This window comes from Candoia aspera, chromosome 8, assembly GCF_035149785.1.
Source record: "Candoia aspera isolate rCanAsp1 chromosome 8, rCanAsp1.hap2, whole genome shotgun sequence".
Classification (NCBI taxonomy): Eukaryota; Metazoa; Chordata; class Lepidosauria; order Squamata; family Boidae; genus Candoia; species Candoia aspera.
In genome coordinates this window covers 23,420,741-23,430,459 of record NC_086160.1, presented here as the reverse complement: position 1 = coordinate 23,430,459, position 9,719 = coordinate 23,420,741, and the positions used below count along the sequence as shown (strand labels likewise).

The 9,719-nt window shown below is 36.8% G+C and overlaps 1 long non-coding RNA gene across 1 annotated transcript; it reads right to left on the bottom strand.

Moving 5' to 3' along the window:
- Positions 1 to 885: 885 nt before the first annotated feature.
- LOC134502304 (uncharacterized) lies at positions 886 to 6,440 on the bottom strand. The gene is made up of 3 exons (XR_010068432.1): positions 5,718 to 6,440; positions 1,057 to 1,134; positions 886 to 974 (listed from the first exon to the last, which is right to left on the bottom strand). It is a non-coding gene; the product is annotated as an uncharacterized LOC134502304 (long non-coding RNA).
- Positions 6,441 to 9,719: the final 3,279 nt, after the last annotated feature.

Below are 9,719 nucleotides of genomic sequence, written 5' to 3'. Positions count from 1 at the left end.
AGTATCTCTTTTCTTCAGTGAAAGTAGCACATTACAGAGCAACAGAATTAGAAAGAACAAGACAGTCTTAAATTTTGCTAACTCTCATTACACCATTGGTTTTGTAAGGACTATATGAGATGGTATCAGTGGAAAGATATTGAATGAAGGATTGAGATGCAGACTGTGGCTAAATATTTGGTGATAAGATGGGTCTCCATGTGCTATCCATAGTATGATTTGATTTTCTGTTAAAGTGTTCTTAATCACGGGAGTGTACATACAGTATGATTGTGTGTGTGTGTGTGATCTTAAGAGAAATGCTAACATTTTAAACATTCACGTTCAGTATTTCTACCCATAACATTTGTATAGATGAAGGTAATTTATTAGTAAAGCATTATTAATATACGGTAGCTGAATTTGCAATCAATATAGATTTGAATAAAATTATCCTTAACTGAAAATTTATTCAAGGCTGTTTGTTGTTAATTTTGATTTTTCAGACAAAGCAATTTCCCATGCTTGTAAATGACATTTTGGTTTTACTTTATTTTTCCAGTGTTTGGGATAACAAAATAGGTAGCTAGCAACAGAAATTCCATCAGTTTTTCATACTGATGTACTCTTGAATTAACTCCGTTCCTTTGAAACCACGTTCGGTTTGTGATCAAATTTGAAAAATACCAATTCAGAAGAAACAGGATTCCATTTACAACCTGGTCTGTAATTCTATAAAATCTTTAATCTTCCATTTGAACAAATTATCTTAAAAATATGATTGAGGAATGGGAGAATATACACCTAAGCCACATGTTTATCATCTTACCTGTCTGTTATTTAGTGGCATAATACTCCCCAAATCTGTATTAGAGAAGTTCGATTTATGGAATGGTATCTCCTACCTTCTTGATTAGTGCCTCTGTATTGTATAGGTGTCTTTTACTGCTTGAAGAGCGGTTCAGTCTTTTAGCAAAGCGAAAGTACATTTGATGCTGGAAGGAACCAAGACAGACATTAGGAAAATGCTGCTTTCCAGGTTTTTCCAAATGTTTAAAGGAAGAAATAATCACCTACCTTTAAGTGCTTCTTCACTTTCATGTCTGTTTCTTCAGTTACGTTTACATATGGAATATGCCAATGACATTTTTGTTTCTAGAGGCAATTTAATATATTTAATATTTTAAAAACAGTACCGTATTAATTTGCTAACTATCTACTTAAAAATACTATTTCACCTGGATATATTACCAACTAACAATGAGGGCATAGTAATAACCCTGGGGTGGGGGGACCAGTGATTTTTCTCCTTCATTAAAAGTCTCATTTCTTTTCATTTTTAGAAGATTTTTTCTCCAGCATTTGTTTTTGAAAGCCTTATTTCAGCAAAGGGACACACTGGGGTCGTCCCACTTGCCTCCTTTCTGTTAACAGTGATCATAACTTAACTCAAGGGTACAGGTGGTATATGCCAGATGTTTTGAAACAATTCACATCAACCCAAGTCATCATGTCTAATGCTCAAGAATTATGAAAGTTGTGGTCCAAAGTTGCCCATGTCTGATAATCAAGTGTCACTGTGTGATAACACTCATAGGAAACAAAGCTAATTCACAGCAAAATAATGCTTTTTGAATAGTCCTCCTCTTTTGTCACCCAAATATATCATTCCATAGCTAAGTATGCTTGGATACATTATGATGTCATTTTTACAAACAAGAGGAGCTCTAACACATGTACATAAACACATACACATGTTGTCAAAATAGCAGCCACTGGTTTGGGAATCAGAGAATAGTCCTCTTTTTAATTTTTGCTATTTTTCAAAATACAAAATATTGACCAAACCCCAAAATACAGTAAAACAACACAATCAAATGAAACAATTCTTAAACTTAAAGAAAAAATAATGGAAACAAAAAAGAGAAAAAGAATTTTAAAAACCCAAACAAACTAGGAAAATAAAAAAAATAGCTTAACTTATATATTAAATTTATCAATAGTCACTGGTTTACTAATAAATACTATATAGTACTATAGTGTAATATATATTACTATAAAATATCACAAAATCTCTGCCAAAGTAGCATATATTGTTTCACCCTTTGATTAGTAGACAATATTGCCTTTTCCAAGATGAATAAATTACACATTTCCAAAAGCCATTCCTTAACATCTGTAATAGCTTTTCCAATTTTTCAGTATAATTCTTTTAGACACCCTCCATACAGCCATCATTCCTCATAAACAGTCAGATGCCAAAGCTTTGGTATATAAATCAACATATTAACATATTTAACATTTAGAGATTTTCTCATAAATCTACTTATATATATTACAATTCCATTCCAAAAAGATAACAAATGATCTTATTCCATGGTTCAATGATCCCTTAGATTTTTTTTCACCTCCAGCAAAGAAAACCTGATGTCCATCCTTTTAAGTACATTCTTTGGGGAGTGACTGAGTTCAGCTCTCAGGGATTTTGCAGATGAATACACCTCCATCCCCACATGGTAAAATCAGCAGAGGCACAGTATAAATGCTACTGGGGAGGAATAGAGGATACATTCAGCTAGCCCCAGATGTGATGACGCAGCTAGCTCAAAGCCAAAAAGATGGCTAGCAGCTGACAGTGCTGGTGGTGAAGAGCGAATCTGATGTTCTAAGGATCAACACACCATTGGAACCTGGAATGTAAGATCTATGAGCCAGGGCAAATTGGATGTGGTTATTAGTGAGATGTCAAGATTAAAGATAGACATTTTGGGTGTCAGTGAACTGAAATGGACTGGAATGGGCCACTTCACATCAGATGACCACCAGATCTACTACTGTGGACAAGAGGACCACAGAAGAAATGGAGTAGCCTTCATCATTAATAGTAAAGTGGCTAAAGCAGTGCTTGGATACAATCCAAAAAACAATCCAATAGAATGATCTCAATTCGAATGCAGGGCAAGCCATTTAACATCACAGTGATCCAAACATACGCCCCAACCACAGATGCTGAAGAAGCTGAAGTAGAGCAGTTCTATGAGGATCTGCAGCACCTACTGGACAATATGCCTAAAAGAGATGTTATTTTCATTACAGGAGACTAGAATGCTAAGGTGGGTAGTCAAATGACACCTGGAATTACAGGTAAGCATGGCCCGGCAGAACAAAATGAAGCAGGACATAGACTAATAGAATTCTTCCAAGACAACTCACTCTGCATAACAAACACTCTCTTCCAACAACCTAAGAGATGGCTTTATACATGGACTTCCCCAGATGGACAACACCGAAATCAGATTGACTACATCCTTTGCAGCCAAAGGTGGTGGACATCTATACAGTTGGCAAAAACAAGACCTGGACCTGACTGTACTTCAGATCACGAACTTCTTATTGCACAATTTAGGACCAGACTAAAGAGATTAGGGAAGACCCACAGATCAGCTAGATATGAGCTCACTAATATTCCTAATGAATATGCAGTGGAGGTGAAGAATAGATTTAAAGGACTAGATCTAGTAGATAGGGTCCTGGAAGGACTATGGACAGAAGTTCACAACATTGTTCAGGAGGGGGCAACAAAATACATCTCAAAGAAAAAGAAAACCAAGAAGGCAAAATGGCTGTCTGCTGAGACACTAGAAGTGGCCCAAGAAAGAAGGAAAGCAAAAGGCAACAGTGATAGGGGGAGATATGCCCAATTAAATGCAAAATTCCAGAGGTTAGCCAGAAGACATAAGGAATTATTTTTATACAACCAATGCGCAGAAGTGGAAGAAGACAATAGAATAAGACAGACAAGAGACCTCTTCCAGAAAATTAGAAACATCGGAGGTAAATTCCAGGCAAAAATGGGTATGATCAAAAACAAAGATGGCAAGGACCTAACAGAAGAAGAAGAGATCAAGGAAAGGTGGCAAGAATATACGGAAGACCTGTATAGGAAGGATAACAATATCGGGGATAGCTTTGATGGTGTGGTCAGTGAGCTAGAGCCAGACATCCTGAAGTGTGAGGTTGAATGGGCCTTAAGAAGCATTGCTAATAACAAGGCAGCAGGAGACGACGGCATCCCAGCTGAACTGTTCAAAATCTTGCAAGATGATGCTGTCAAGGTAATGCATGCTATATGCCAGCAAATTTGGAAAACACAAGAATGGCCATCAGACTGGAAAAAATCAACTTATATCCCCATACCAAAAAGGGGGAACACTAAAGAATGTTCAAACTATTGAACAGTGGCACTTATTTCACATGCCAGTAAGGTAATGCTCAAGATCCTGCAAGGTAGACTCAAACAACTCATGGAGCAAGAATTGCCAGATGTACAAGCTGGGTTTAGAAAAGGCAGAGGAACTAGGGACCAAATTGCCAATATCCGCTGGATAATGGAAAAAGCCAGGGAGTTTCAGAAAAACATCTATTTCTGTTTTATTGACCATTCTAAAACCTTTGACTGTGTGGACCATAACAAATTGTGGCAAGTTCTTGGTGGTATGGGGATATCAAGTCATCTTGTCTGCTTCCTGGGGAATCTGTATAACAACCAAGTAGCAATGGTAAGAACAGACACGGAACAACGTAATGGTTTAAGGTTGGGAAAGGAGTATGGCAGGGTTGTATACTCTCACCCTACCTATTCAACCTGTATGCAGAACACATCATGCGACATGCTGGGCTTGAGGAATCCAAGGCTGGAGTTAAAATTGCTGGAAGAAACATTAACAATCTCAGATATAGAGATGATACCACTTTGATGGCTGAAAGCGAGGAGAAACTGAGGAGCCTTACGACAAAGGTGAAAGAAGAAAGTACAAAAGCGGGGTTGCAGTTAAACCTCAAAAAGCCAAAATTATGGCAACTAGCTTGATTGATAACTGGCAAATAGAGGGAGAAAATGTAGAGGCAGTGACAGACTTTGTATTTCTAGGCGCAAAGGTTACTGCAGACCCTGACTGCAGCCAGGAAATCAGAAGATGCTTAATTCTTGGGAGGACAGCAATTACAAATCTTGATAAAATAGTTAAGATCAGAGACATCACACTGACAACAAAGGTCCACGTAGTTAAAGCAATGGTATTCCCCGTAGTAACATATGGCTGCGAGAGCTGGACCATAAGGAAGACTGAGAGCAGGAAGATAGATGCTTTCGAACTGTGGTGCTGGAGGAAAATTCTGAGAGTGCCTTGGACTGCAAGAAGATCAAAGCAGTCCATCCTCCAGGAAATCAAGCCAGACTGCTCACTTGAGGGAATGATATTAAAGGCAAAACTGAAATACTTTGGCCACATAATGAGAAGACAGGACACCCTGGAGAAGATGCTGATGCTAGGGAGAGTGGAGGGCAAAAGGAAGAGGGGCCGACCAAGGGCAAGGTGGATGGATGATATTCTAGAGGTGACAGACTTGTCCCTGGGGGAGCTGGGGGTGTTGACGACCGACAGGAAGCTCTGGCGTGGACTGGTCCATGAAGTCACGAAGAGTTGGAAGCGACTGAACGAATAAACAACAAACAATATTTTACTCCTGTGTTTCACATAGCATTCTGTATTTCATAATAAGAATTGATTCTCCTATTTTTAAAAGAAACACGTTAATGTTTCTTATTTGCTTTTATCACTTTTGTGCATCCATCTTGGACTGTTATTATTAAACTGAATGTTCATTAAAATGGTAATAAGCATAGATTACCTCATCATCCACTACTTGGCTAATAAGAAAGTCAGATGGTAACTCACCCCAGTACATTTTGAGCACGTATCTTTGTACAAATATTTCTGTGAATTTGAAATCTGTGGTGAGAAGAATGTTTCTTGGATCATATCAGTAGTGCATTTTTGGATATTCAAGTTGCTGGAACGCTAAAAACAAAGATAAATGTGTTTAATGTAGAATTATTGTTCTCTCAGGTCTCAAACACGCACATTAAGATAAGTACTTGTGGAGATGAAAACAATCATTATTTTAAGGTAACTGCAATGATTTAGAGATGTCAGCTGCCTGTTTTCTGCTGTGTTGTCAAGACTGAATGCTAGTCAGCTATATAACTGGCATTTGATGTGGCTGGATGGTGCAGATACTAGTATTCTTGTAGTACATTATATTTTTATTATTAACTAAATCTTTGTGATGTTGTAGACTGGTATAATTCCATTACCTCAAATTTTGAATACCTCAAAAGCTAAACTGCTTACGTACATCACCTTGTACCCTCAGTTCTGTGATGGGTAAGGAACTTTGATGTTGGAGCCTTCAAAAAGCTCAAAGCCCTGCTGGGCTTGCACTAATAAGAATTAAAGGGGAAAAAGAACACTGTTCTGCTTTCTCCTGCCCTCATATTTATGTCAATAGGTGCAAAATTAACCTTGCTGACATAGTTTTTTCCACCTCTTCTGGGCTTGTCAGAGGCATGAAGGCCTGTGGATTTTTCCTGCAACATACGTAGAATGCTCTCTGATCTGCCCCTTCTTTGTTTCTACTATTTAAAATTTCAGTGGCAAAGAGAGAATGCAAAGTTCATATCCAAAGGAAGTTTTCTCAGTCTACTCTTGCAGGCAAAGATCCAAAATGGCCCCTAGGATACCTCCCCATTGACTACAGGAGTGCAGGTATAATGCATTATTTTAGAGCAGTGTTTCTCAACCTTGACAACTTTAAGATGTGTGGACTTCAATTCCCTGGCTGGGGAATTCTGTTAGTTGAAGTCCACACTTTCTTAAGGTTAAGAAACACTGTTTTGGATAAAATTATATATGAGGGAAATGTTTGTACAAGGTGCATGTATTGGGGCAAATAAGAATTTTAGTGCAGTAGGTTTTTTTTAATTGAGCTAATATTGAAACAGCAAGAATTTGTGGAAGACCAAATTGCCACATAAAAAGCATTAACAGTTGTGCTGGTCCATTTTTACAAGGATTAACCAAAATGTTTAAAAAGAATGCAAGCTTTGAAGATCTTCAGAATTCCTCCTCAGACAAGATACTACTTCGGGGAGAGTTAATAAAATAGGCAGATGTTTAAACCATGTGTTGAAGTTTAAAGCCAGCCCCAAAGTAATTCTTATATGTTATTGGTATCATATTTTACCTAACCTTCATTAAGGACCCAGGAAATTACTGCTTCCCAAGCTTTGAAATATTGACACCCCACTCTGTAATATACCTCTTGCCATGGTCAATATTGTACACTCTGATGCCTTGGTCTGGAAAGATACATAAGCAAACGAACTTCGCAGACTTTACTTCCTTGTGCAAAATCTATACATTCTTCTAAATATTGGTTTATATGTCCTTACTCTGGTTCTGCTAGAGCCAATAGCTCATTCAGGTGATACAAATGAAGTATAAAACTCACCTTGTGAAGAACAGGGAGTAGCTTTGATCAGTACATCACACTACAGTATTAGTAAGGAACCAATTATGGCAAGTACATGTGCCTCTCTGCACTATAGAGGCCTCCCTGATATATTAAGATCTTCACAGTGCAGATGTCTGGCTGTATCTGCTGGTGATTGGCTCTTTGTTGACATCACAGCCAGATTTATGGAGGGGAGGGGCTGCTCACTGCTCCTTGCATGGTGAATTTTGCTCTTTTTGAATTGCCAGATAATAGATTTAACTCCCAATCATAACTTAATCTTCACTCATCCAGTTCCTCTTCTGGCTGAGATTCAGCAAAAGCTGCCAGATAATGGCTCAAGTTCTGTTCCAGCTCAGAAAAACTCTAGATGTCCATTTCAGATTTCAGTTATGTTCAATTTGATTTTTAGGTTGTACATTTAGGCATTGCTCCCTCAGCTTATTTTCTATGGGGTACACCTCACTGAATATAGCACAACTTACATTGAAGGAAAACATGCATTATTATTTAAATATACATACATTTGTCACATTTTCCATTGGTTGCTTATGAATTGGAGGTAAAGCAACAATTCCTTTATCATCCTGTAGAAAAAAAATATAGCATAAAACCTTACTGAGCTCCAATACTGCAACAATCTTTATATCTGAATGTGGAAAAAATAATGTTCATTGCTGGAGACTAGGCAAGTATCTGTGTGTCAATTGTACAATGTCATTTGTATAATTAGTAGCACTTTTATTTTTTTAAAATCTGTTCTTTAATGGTGCAATTTTTCCTTGCTCTTTGCTATTGTTATATTCTAGCTTTGTGTTTTAAAACTATGTATAGCTTAGCATTTGTATAAAAAAGTCTGCAGAAAATAATACTAATTCTTGTAATTTTGTGTGATGCTTTAGAGATACCCCACTAGTATCAATGAGCTACTAACCCACCTTACGTATACCTGAAATCATTACATTTGTTTCCCTGTTACCTACCTCTCTGGAATATATATTATATGGAAACATAAACTAACATAAATAGAAAAAAGGTTAAAATGAATTTTTCATCTTAAAAAAAATATATACTTACTGAGCGTAAAGACTTCTGAAGCAAATTTCGCTTTCTGTAAGTTGCCAACATGGCTGAATGAGCAAATGTACAGATTATATTTTATTGCCTCTTTGGCTTTGCCAAATAATTTTGCTTTTTCCTGACCTTAGAATCAATTACCTACAATACAAACATATATCTAAACATTTCCTTCCAAAGAGATCATTTAAACAAGGAACTGGCAATCAAAGGCAGATCACAAAGCACATTACCTTTACTGTCATATAACTAAATATCTTATCAGCAGATCACAAATCTCTATACTTCATTTTTTCCAAATTTCTTCTCATATCTATTTATGAAATACCCACAAAACAACAGTAGCATTCAGTCTTAGGAATGCTTCCAAACTATATGACCTATCTATTTATCCTTCTGCTCTTGGTTTATGGAAATGGGTAAGTTTCCCAGGCAGCACAGACTCATAGCAACATTCAGTGGCATAACTTGTTTGAGCTGCAATTCAAGTTTCAGTCTTTTTTGAAGATCTGTTGACATTAGACCAAGCCAAAGATGAAAGAAACTAGAAGTAGAATCACAAGCCAAATCTAGTACGTGAACATTATTCAGGAACTCTAGATCATGGATTTAGTGAATCAGTATAATTTTCTGCTTTATTGACTAGAATGAGTATCACATTCTAATCTCCCTTTAAAACCTAATTACAAATATTAGCATAAAACTTAGTGAGAAAAAAAAACACAAATCTCTATGCTGTCTGAAATTTGTTAGGTGGCTGTTTAACTAAAATGGTTAGACAAATTATTATGGAACTGAATAATAATAATCTTATCCATTTAGAGAATCAAAATGGCTCTAGGTACTTAAAGAGATGATGTTCACAGAGAAATCTTTTAATAACTAATTGTAATCATTTAATCACCTGCTTTTAATTGCTTTACTTAAGGAAATCATTTTTTCTTCTACAGGTTTTAAACTACCAGTCATAATATATAGCTTAAGATCAGTTACAGTATGTATCTGAAGAGTACACAGATAGCCTACCTCTTAAATATTCCCTTGCACACCTGGAAGACCTGATTTCATGTCAAACACCAGCAGAGAGAGAGAGGCTATTCTGATTTTGTTTCTTTTCCCGTAACTGGTCTATTCAAATAAATTGTCATAGTAACTAGATTTCTGTTCCATAGAAACAAGCAACAAGTTGTCAGCGATGGATCGAATAAAAGCACATTATTTTCTGCAGCTTGGCAGCTGTGGAGTCTCAGATGTGAGAACATTGTTCCCATCATCCATCAGAAAAACATCCTGATTCATCAGAGATG